Source organism: Canis lupus, chromosome 7 (genome assembly GCF_011100685.1).
Source record: "Canis lupus familiaris isolate Mischka breed German Shepherd chromosome 7, alternate assembly UU_Cfam_GSD_1.0, whole genome shotgun sequence".
In the NCBI taxonomy this organism is placed as follows: Eukaryota; Metazoa; Chordata; class Mammalia; order Carnivora; family Canidae; genus Canis; species Canis lupus.
In genome coordinates this window covers 23,006,906-23,017,942 of record NC_049228.1, presented here as the reverse complement: position 1 = coordinate 23,017,942, position 11,037 = coordinate 23,006,906, and positions in this window count along the sequence as shown.

Here is an 11,037-nt window from a genome sequence, read left to right as displayed (position 1 = left end):
GGCTTTGGTATCAGGGTAATGCTGGCTTCATAGTATAAATTAGAAGCTATTCTCTCATCTTTCTATTTTGAAAAAAGTTGAGAGGGTTTGGTGTTAGTTCTTCTTTAAATGTTTAGTAGAATTTGGCATGCTTGGTTGACTCGGTAGAGCATGTGACTCTCAGTCTCAGGGTCATGAATTTAAGCCCCATGTTAAAAAAAAAAGTGTTTGGTAGAATTCATCAATGAAGACCAGAGCTTCTTTGTTTCAGGGCTTTTCCTCTTTGGGAGATTTTTGATTACTTATCCAAAGTCCAAAGTCCTTATTTGGTATAAGTCTATTTATATTTTCTATGTCTTCATGATTTAGTCTTTTAAAGAAAGTTTTATTTATTTAAGTAATCTCCACACCCAAGGTGTGGCTTGAACTTAAAACCCCAAAATCAAGAGTTGCACACTACTCTGACAGAGCCAGCCAGAAACAGAAATAGGTTTTCTGTTTCTAGGAATTTATCCGTGTTATCTGGGAAATCCAGTTTGTTGGAGTACCCATGTTCATTGTATTCTCTTATAATCCCTTTTATTTCTGTGGAATCAGGAGTAATGTCACCACTTTCATTTCTGATTTTAGTAATTTCAGTCTTCTTTTTTCTTAGTCTATGTAGATAAGAGTCTGTCAATTATGTTGATCTTTTCAAAGAACCAACTTGTGGTTTCATTGCTTCTCTCTCTTTTTTTTTTCTATTCTCTATTTCATTATCTCTGCTTTAATCTTTATTATTTCCTTCCTTTTGTGAGCTCCCTCTAGGTTTAGTTTGTTCTTCTTTTTCTAGTTCTTTAGGTTGTAGTTTGGTTGTTGATTTGAAACCTTTATTTCTTTAATATAAGTAGTTAATGTTTAAAATTTCTCCTTTAGTACTACTTGCACTGTGTCACATGTTCTGGCATGTTGTATTTTCATTTTCATTCATCTCTAGTATTTTATAATTTCCCTTACAATTTTTCTTTGATTCCTTGGTTACTTAAGGGTGTGCTGTTTAATTTCCACAGATTTGTGAATTTTCCAGTTTGCTTCTGTTATTGATTTCTAACTTCAGCCTATTGTGGTCAGAAAAAAATGCCTTTTTTTAAAAAAAGGGTATGATTCCATTTATATGAAGTACTTAGAGTAAGTAGTCAAAACCATAGAGAAAACAGAATTAAGTTTGTCAGGGGCTGAGGGATAGGTAGAATGGGGGAAGTTATTGTTTAATAGATAGTTTCAGTTTTGCAAGATGAGAAAAGTTCTATAGGTGAAAGGTTGTGACAGTTGTACAACAATATGAATATACTTAATGCTGTGGAACTGTACATTTTAAAATAGTTAAAATAGTAAATTTTATGTTATGCTTATTTTACCACAATAAAAAATAATTGGAAAAGATTCTTAATACTTCAAAGCCTATTTTTACTTAACTTTTAATCTTGATAGAATCACAAAAATTTTAGTCGAGAGAAGATAATAAGAAATGCAAAAACAAAGATATCTCCCTACTCATTTAAGACTGATATAACTTTTGGAGCAAAATAATGAGTTTATATGTGAAAATTTGAAATATAATGCCCAAATCAATACTTTGTCACATCATATTTAGAAGTAGAACTGTAAGCTCAGTTTGATATAAATATACTCTGTATTTAGATTTTTTAAAAGTCCAGAATATTGATTTACAGCACAAATTTTCTAACTAAAATACTAGAAAAACTAGCCTTATTATGACTTTATGCAGTGACAATTCTTTTTTCTCGTTAATTAAAAAATCGTTTTGGGATCCCTGGGTGGCACAGTGGTTGAGCCACTCTCTTTCTCTTTCTCATGAATAAATAAATAAATCTTTTTTTAAAAAAGTTCTTGTACAGCAATGGAAACCATCAACAAAATGAAAAGGTGACCTGCTGAATGGAAAAGACATTTGCAAATGATACACCCCCAATAAGGGGTTAATATCTAAAATATATAAAGAACTTATACAACTGAACACCAAAACCCAGATAATCTAATTTAAAAATGGACAGAGGACCTGAATAGACATTTTTCTGAAGAAGACATACAGATGGCCAAGAGACACATGAAAAGAAGCTCAACATCACTAATCATCAGGGAAATGGAAATTTAAACCACGAGATTTCATCTTATACCTGTCAAAATGGCTAAACTTTAAAAAAACAACAGAATAAGAAATTTGTGTTGACAAGGATGTGGAGAAAACAAAACTCTCATGCACTGTTGGTGGTAATGAAAACTGGTGCAGCCACTGTGGAAAACAAAATGGAAGTCCTCAAAAATTAAAAATAAAATATGAGCGGTACCTGGGTGGTTCAGTTGGTTAAGCCTCTGTCTCTTGATCTCAGCGCAGATCTCAACTCACAATTGTGAGTTCAAGCCCCGCATTGGGCTCCACACCGATTTAAAAAGATATATAAACCCCTATGTTTATTACAGCATTATTTACAATAGCCAAGACATGGAAACAACACAAGTGTCCATTCATAAATGAATCAATAAAGATGTGGGGTGTGTACACACACATGTATGCACACACACAATGGAATATTACTCAGCCATAAAAAAGAATGAGATCTTGTCATTTGTAACAATATGGATGGGTCTAGAAGGTATAATCCTAAGTGAGTAAGTCAGACAGGGAATGACAAATACCATATGATTTCACTCGTATGTGGAATTTAAGAAACAGAACAAATGAACAAAGAAAAAAAGGGAGAAACAGACAAATAAAAAACAGACTATTAAATACAGAGAACATACTGGTGGTTGCCAGGATAGAGGTCTATGGCGGGATGGGTGAGATAAAAAAAGGCAATCAAGAGTACACTTGTCTTGATGAGCACAGAGAAACGTAAAGAATTATTGAACCATAATATTGTATACCTGAAAGTAATATCACACTGTTAACTATACTTCAATTAAAATGATTTTTAAATTTTTTAAAGATTTTATTTATTTATTCATGAGAGATACACACACACAGAGAGAGAGAGAGAGAGAGAGAGAGAGAGACAGAAGCAGAGACACAGGCAGAGGGAGAAGCAGGCTCCATGCAGGGAGCTCGCCCTGGGCTGAAGGCAGGCGCTAAACTGCTGAGCCACCCAGAGATCCCCACAAAACCTTTTTATTTTGGTGTAGTCCCAGTAGTTTAATTTTGCTTTTGTTTTCCCTACCTGAGGAGACATGGCTACAAAAATGTTTCTATCACCATTGTCACCATTGTCAACAATTATTACCTATGTTTTCTTCCAGGATTTTTATGGTTTCAAGCCATATTTAGATCTTTATTTTATTTTTAGGGATGATGTGAGAAAGTGGTCCAGTTTTATTCTTTTGCATGTAAATGTCCAGTTTTCTTTTTTTCTTTTTATTTTTCTTTTTTATTTTATTATTATTTTTTGATGTCCAGTTTTCTTAACACCATTTGTTGAAGAGACTGTTTTTCCCCCCTTGTATATTCTTCCCTCCTTTGTCATAGGTTAATTTACTATAAAAGTGTGGGTTTATTTCCAGGGACTCTATTTCGTTTCATTGATTTATGTGTCTGTTTTTGTGCCAATGCTGTACTATTTTGATTACTCCAGTTTTGTAGTATAACTTGAAATCTACGATTGTGATACTTCCAGCTTTGTTCTTTTTTCTCAAGGTTGCTTTAGCTTTTTTTTTTTTTTTTTTTTTTTTTTTTTGTGGTTCCATTTTTAGGATTGTTTGTTCTAGCTCTGTGAAAAATGCTGTTGGTATTTTGATAGGGATTGAGTTAAATCTTTAGTTTGCTTTGGGTAGTGTGGACATATTAACAATGTTGGTTTTCCCAATTGATGAGCAAAGAATGTCTTTCCATTTGTTTGTGTCGTCTTCAGTTTCTCTCATTATTGTTTTATAGTAATCAGAGCACAAATCTTTTGTTCCTTGGTTCACTTGATTCCTAGATATTTTGTTCTTTTTCATACAACTGTAAATTAGATTGCTTTCTTAATTTATCTTTCTGCTATTTCATTACTAGTATATAGAAATTCAACAGACTTCTGTATATTAATTTTGTATCTTAAACTTTATTAAATTATTAGTCCTAATAATCCTTTGGTGGTGTAGTTTTTAGGTTTTAGGGTTTTCTGTATATAGTATCTTGTCATCTGCAAATAATGAAAATTTTACTTCTTCCTTACCAGTTTGGATACTTTATTTCTTTTTCTTGTCTGATTGCTATGGCTAGGATCCAGTACTATTCTGAATAAAAGTAGTGAGAATAGACAACCTTGCCTTGTTCCTGATATTAGAGGAAAAATGCTCAGTTTTTTTTACCATTGACTATGATGTTAGCTGTGGGTTTTCTGCTATGGTCTTTATTATGTTGAGATTTGTTCCCTCTAAACCTACTTTGTTGAGAGTTTTTATCATGAATGTTACACTTTGTCAGATGATTTTTCTGAATTTATTGCCATGATCCTATGGTTTTTATTCTTTTTCTTGTTGATGTGATGTAGCCTATTGATTGATTTGGAAATATTGAACTACCCTTGCATCCCTGGAATAAATCCCACTTGATTGATGAATGGTTTTTTAAAATATGTTGTTGGATTTGATTTGCTAATACTTTGTTGAGGATTTCTTCATCCATTTTCATCAGAGATATTAGTCTTTTTTTGTAGTGTCTTTGGTTGTGGTATCAGCATAATGTTATCCTTGTAGAATGAATTTGGAAGCTTTCCTTCCTCTTCTGTTTTTTTTTTGAATAGTTAAAAAAGAATAGATATTAGCTCTTCTTTAAATGTTTGGTACAGGGGCACCTGGGTGACTCAGTCTGTTAAGTGTCTGACTCTTGATTTCAGCTCAGGTCATGATATCAGGGTTGTGAAACTGAGCCCCACATCAGGCTTTGTGCTGAGTGTGGAGCCTGCTTAAGATGCTCTCTCCTTTTGCCCCTCTTCCTGCTCTCTCTGTCTCTGAAAAATAAATAGTTAGTAGAATTCACCTGTGAAGCCATCTGGTCCTGGACTTTTGTTTTGTTGGGATTTTTCTGTTTAGTGATTTGGTAGTTTTTGTAAAATTTTTTATTACTAATTGTGAGTAATTGGTCTGTTCAAATTTTCTATTTCTTTTTGGTTTGATTTGGAGGTTATATGATTCTAGGGATTTATCTGTTTCTTATAGTTTGTCCACTTTGTTGGCATATAAGCTTTCATAGTATTTTTTATAATCCTTCGCATTTCTGTGATGTCAGTTATTTCTCTTCTTTCCTTTCTGATTTATTTATTTGAATCTTCTCATTTTTCTTCTTGATAATTTGGCTAAAGATTTATCAGTTTTATCTTGTCAAAGAATCATATCCTGGTTTCATTGATATCTTCTGTTGTTTTTATTCTCTTAATTTATTTCTGCTCTGATCTTTATTATATCCTTCCTTCTACTGGTAGAATCCTTCTATTATACTTCTATTATACTTCTACTGATAGAATCCTTCCTATTATATCCTTCCTTTCTTTGTTCTTTTTTTCTAGGTCTTTTATGTGAAGATTAGGTTGTTTATTTGAGATTTTTCTTGCTTCTTTTATTATATTGTTATAATCCTCCCTTACAATAGCTTTTGCTTATCTCAAAGATTTTGGACCATTCTGTTTCATTTTCATTTATCTTCATATTTTCTTTTACTTCCTCTTTGATTTCTTGGTTGACCCCTTCATTGCTTAGTACCATGTTATTTAGCCTCCCTGTATTTGTGTTCTTTCTGGTTTTTTTTTTTTTTTTGTTGATTTCTAGTTTCATATTGTTGTGGTCAGAAAAGATGCTGATACGATTTCAATCTTTTTTGAATTTATTGAGAATTGTTTTTTGGCCTAACATGGGATCTATTCTGGAGAATGTTCCCTGTGCACTTGAAAAGAATGTGTATTTTGCTATTTTGGGATGGAATGTTCTGAATATATCTGTTAGGTCCATCTGGTTCAATGTGTCATTCAGAAGCACTATTTCTTTGTTGATTTTCTGCCTGGATTATCTATCCATTGATGTAAGTGGGGTGTTAAAGTCCTCTACTATTATTGTTTTACTGTCAATTTCTTCCTTTATGTCTGCTAATAGTTGCTTTATGTATTTAGGAGATCCCAGGTTGGGTGCATGAATATTTAGAATTTGTTATATTCTATTGTTGATTGTGTCCTTTATCATTTTGTACTTTCTTTCTCTCTTGTTGCCATCTTTGTTTTAAGGTCTGTTTTGTCTGATATAAATACTGCTACCACAGCTTTCTTTTTACTTCCATTTACAAGGTACAAGTTTTTCCATCTCTTCACTTTCAATCCATATGTGTCTTTATGTCTGAAGTGGATCTCTATGGGCAGCAGATAGTTGGGTCCTGCTTTTTAATTCATTCGGTTACTTTATGTTTTTTGATTGGGGCATTTATTTCATTTACATTCAAAGTAATTATTGACAGGTATGTATTATTGCCATTTTGTTACTTGTTTTATGGTTGTTCTTCTCTGTTTTTTTCCTCTTCTTTTGTTCTCTTCTTTTGTGGTTTCATGGCTTTATTTATTTATTTATATGCTTGATTCTTTTTATTTATTTATTTTTTTGTGTATCTATTACAGGTTTTTGGTTTATGGTTACTATTAGGTTTTTATATATCATGCATATAGAAGTCTATATTAAGTTGATGGTCACTTAAGTTTAAATCCATTCTAAAAGCCTTAAATTTTAATATCCCTCACATTTTATGTATATGATGTTACACTTTATATCTTTTTATTATGTGAATCCCTTGACTGATTTGTATAGATATAATTGATTTTACTACTTTGTGTTTTAAGCTTTGTACTACTTATTTGAGGATGTCTTAATTTCTCCTTCACTTTTGAAGGACAGTTTTGCTGGACATAGGATTCTTGGTTGACTTTTTTTTTTTCTTTTTTGGCTCCTTCTGGCCTCCAAGGTTCCTGAGAGACATCAGATGATAATCATTATTAAGGATCCCTTGTATGTGATATGTCACTTCTTTTGCTGATTTCAAGATTCTCTTTGTCATTGTATTTTGTAAGTTTTATTATAAAGTGTCTTCTTGTGTGTCTCTGAGTTCATCCTCCTTGGGTTTGTTGAACTTTGATTTTTATATTCATGTCTTTCATCAAATTTGGGAAATTTTCAGCCATTATTTCATCATATATTCTCTCTGTTTCTTTCTCTCTCTCTTCTTCTTCTGGAGTTCCCACAATGCATATGCTGATTCATTTGATGGTGTCCTACAGGTTCCTTAAGCTCTGTTTATTTTTCTTTAATCCTTTTTCATTTTGTTCCTCAGACTCAATGATTTCCACTGTCCTATCTTCAGCTGCACTGATTCTTTATTCTGGATGCTCAAAGCTGCTTTAAATTCCTCTGGTGAATTTCTAATTTTAGTTATGCTTTTTAGCTTCAGAATTACTTTTTAGCTTCTTTTTAGTCTTTCTATCTCTTTATTGATATTTCTATTTTGCCCACGCACCATCTTTTTTTTACTTCCTCCACATTATCCTTTAGTTCTTTGAGCTTCTTTAAGACAGTTGTTTTAGAGTCTTTATCTAATAAATTTGCCAAAATGTTTTTCAGGGATACTTTCTGTTGATTAATTTTTTCTTTGAGTGGGCTATTCTTTTTTTTAATTTTTAATTTATTATTATTATTTTCTTGTATGTTTTTTATTTGAGTTCGATTTGCCAACATATAGCATAACACCCGGTGCTCATCCTGTCAAGTGTGAATAGGCTATTCTTTTCTATATCTTTGTATGTCTTGTAATTTTGTTGTTGAAAACTGGACATTTGAATCTTATCATGTTAACTCTGGAGATCATATTCTCTTCCTTTCATAAGGTTTGCAGTTTTTTATTTTTGGTTTTGTTCATTGCCTTTTTAAAAAGATTTTATTTATTTATTCATGAGACACACACAGAGAGAAGCAGAGACACAGGCAGAGGGAAAAGCAGGCTCCATGCAGGGAGCCCGATGTGGGGACTCGATCCTGGGTCTCCAGGATCACACCCTGGGCTGAAGGCAGTGCTAAACTGCTGAGCCACCCAGGCTGCCTGCCCTTTTTTCTTTCTTTCTTTCTTTCTTTCTTTCTTTCTTTCTTTCTTTCTTTCTTTCTTTCTTTCAAGCCTTACACTATTTCTGTGCCAAGGATAATTCTGAGGTGTAAACTTAGGGTCATCTCAGGTCTTTCCTGAGCCTGCACCTTTCCCTGGGTGTGCATGGTCACTTTGTAATTTTCTCTGTATATTCAGTTGCTTTTGAATATTCTAGTCCTTAATGTCTGTCTCCTGAATGGTGAAAAAGAGAAAAAGGAAGAGGGAGATAAAGCATCAACCTTTTAAATCTCCTAGAAATCATTTCAGCTAGAGGGGAGGGGTTTGCTACATAAGGATAGCTACCCATATCATTTTTTTTTTTTTGCTACCCATATCTTCATCTACATCTCAGTGATTAGAAGGAGCAACCAGTGGTGAGAGCACAGATTCCTGATATTAGGAGGACAGAGTCCTTATTGCCCATCCTGGCTTCTGTAAGCTGTATGCAGATTTCTCCAGAAACACATGCATGACTGTTGCTGTGGAGCTAGGAGTAGGGAATGGATAGTGCAACTAACTGTGACCAGCTAAAGGTGACCAGAATTCACCATAATTTACTATCCAAGCCTTCTGCTGTAAGTTGTAAGCCTTCAATAGACTCCAAAGTTCCAAAATATTTATATCAGACAGATTCTGCTAATGCAATTATTGTCTAGGACAAGAGACAGATTCCTGGTACTTCCCACTCCACCACCTCCTCAAAATCCTCTTCCAAGTCCCAGGATTTTACATTTGGAAGTCATATGTTGTATTGTTAAGTGGGAAAAACAAGCAAGTTAGAAAATTATATGTGCAGTATGAACACATCTAGGTCAAACAACTACAGTGCGAACTAAACACACAAAAAAGGGGAAGAAAATAAATGTAAATGTGGTAGTCATCTTTGGTTTAAAGAGAAGTTTCTTTTTCTTCTACTTTTCTGAATTTTCCATATTGAAAAATAAAACAGAATAAATTTACATACTAAACATAGTACATGTATACTATGCCATAAAACTGTTCCTGGGGCACGTGGTTCATCTAAAACATGTGCATAGGCTTCCCATGGTGAGAAAGCTACATTGTCATTAACTCTGGCTGGCACAGAGTAGGTGCTCAATAAATATTTGTTGAATGAATGAATGATTACATGTGTGTGTATGTGTGGGTATGACTTGGCTCACAAATAACCAAAAGCCTAGTATAGGTGAGGAGTTTTTAATGGAGTGTTACTGAAAATAAAAAGCCTAGATTCTCCACTCTTGGCCCAGCATCAGTTGTTACTGGCCTCAGTGCATCTTTACAGGAGGAAGGTCTACACTGGGGAGAAATGGTTACTGCTTTCAGTAAGCAGCAAGAACCCTGTGTACTGTTACTTTATCCTCCTGATACCCAGGAATAGCCTTGGCTAGTGAAGTTCCTGTCATTATGGATCTTCCAGGATGGGAACTGTGGAAAAAATTGCCAGACATATTTACTTTCTGAAAATCTCACCAGACAAGTTAAATGATTGAAAAAGGTCATATGGCAATATCTTGGCTGGGCCAAAAAAATAATCCAGCATCTTACATTCCTTTTAAGAGAGATTAGTAATTTTAGTTTGCTCTTTCACTTTGTTTTTTGGAGGATGGAAGAGGGAAATGGTTTAAAGAGGAGAAAAAGAGTCATGGCCATTTGTCCACTTCATTTTGAAAGTCTGAAAAACTGAGGTGGTAAAATGTTAAAAGAGAAGCAGCTGAATTATCTCTGTTGTGAGACTTAACTGGTACATATAGTGGCAATGGGAAACAGAAATCAAGAGAAATTACTGGGCCTCAGGGAATGCAATTTTTCAATATTGTTAAGGTATTGGATTTTCTGAGTTACTGTAGTTATTTGGTGCTATGACTTTAAAAGGCTTTTGTGAGTTTTGGAGAAAAGCCTATTTTATAAAGCTTTGATCATTTCTCATCCCACTTAGTGTCTTTTCTGATGACCAGGCTAACATCCTTTTATGTATTTATGTATTTATTATTTTTTTGCTAACATCCTTTTAAAAGAGTTAAAGGAAAAATATTGAAAACACATTCTTAATTAAGGTTTCTGTCTCAATCATACCAACATCTGGATCCTCTAGTGGTGTAAAACATGGTTAAAAAATATTCACAAGCATTGTATTTAGTGTTTAGATTATACATTCATTGTGAGTAGGGATCTTGTCTATCTAGTTCCCTGTGTCCCAATACCTGTAACACTGCCCAGCACACAGGGAATTCCTAGTGTTTGTTTACTGAATGTCATTTGTTTTCTGCCATATTTGTGGTTCTGAGCATTCAAGAGTACTCAAATCCCCCCATAAGGTAAACAGATGGCGGCCTTGCTTCTAGGTAGTATGCTTTATTCTGATGGGACATGATAAAGATGGAGTTTGGGTGGGTTAGGTCAGTAGGAAGAGAGCATGGAGGAGGCTATCACCTTTGTCTGAGGAAGTCTAAAAAGTGGCATTTGGGGTGGATATCGAGGTGGAAATGGTTGTCACTTATACCTATGGTAGTGAAGTATCAGAAATTTCCATTCCAATGGCAACGTTAAGTGAGAAACCAACACAGCCAGTTAGGTATGGAAGATGACAACTGGAAATCAGAAACGTGGTGGTTCTGATGAATTTCAATGATTGTTTTTAGTGGAAAAGCCCTGTGTGTTCTGGATGCCAATGTAGGGACATTTTACTGGCACTATGTGGCTTCTGTGCCCAGGCTAGCCAGAATGGGCATCTGTGTTACTATTCTGGAAGGAGGCCTGTCTCCTGTCCTCTCCATTTTCAGACTTCCCAGGCATATAGCACTTAACAGATGGGAAAAGAAATACTCTTCTACCTTGAGAAGACTGCAACTCCACTAGGAAATTCTATTTCTCATCCAAGCTTGAGATGCATGCCTTTTAGGATTACCTGA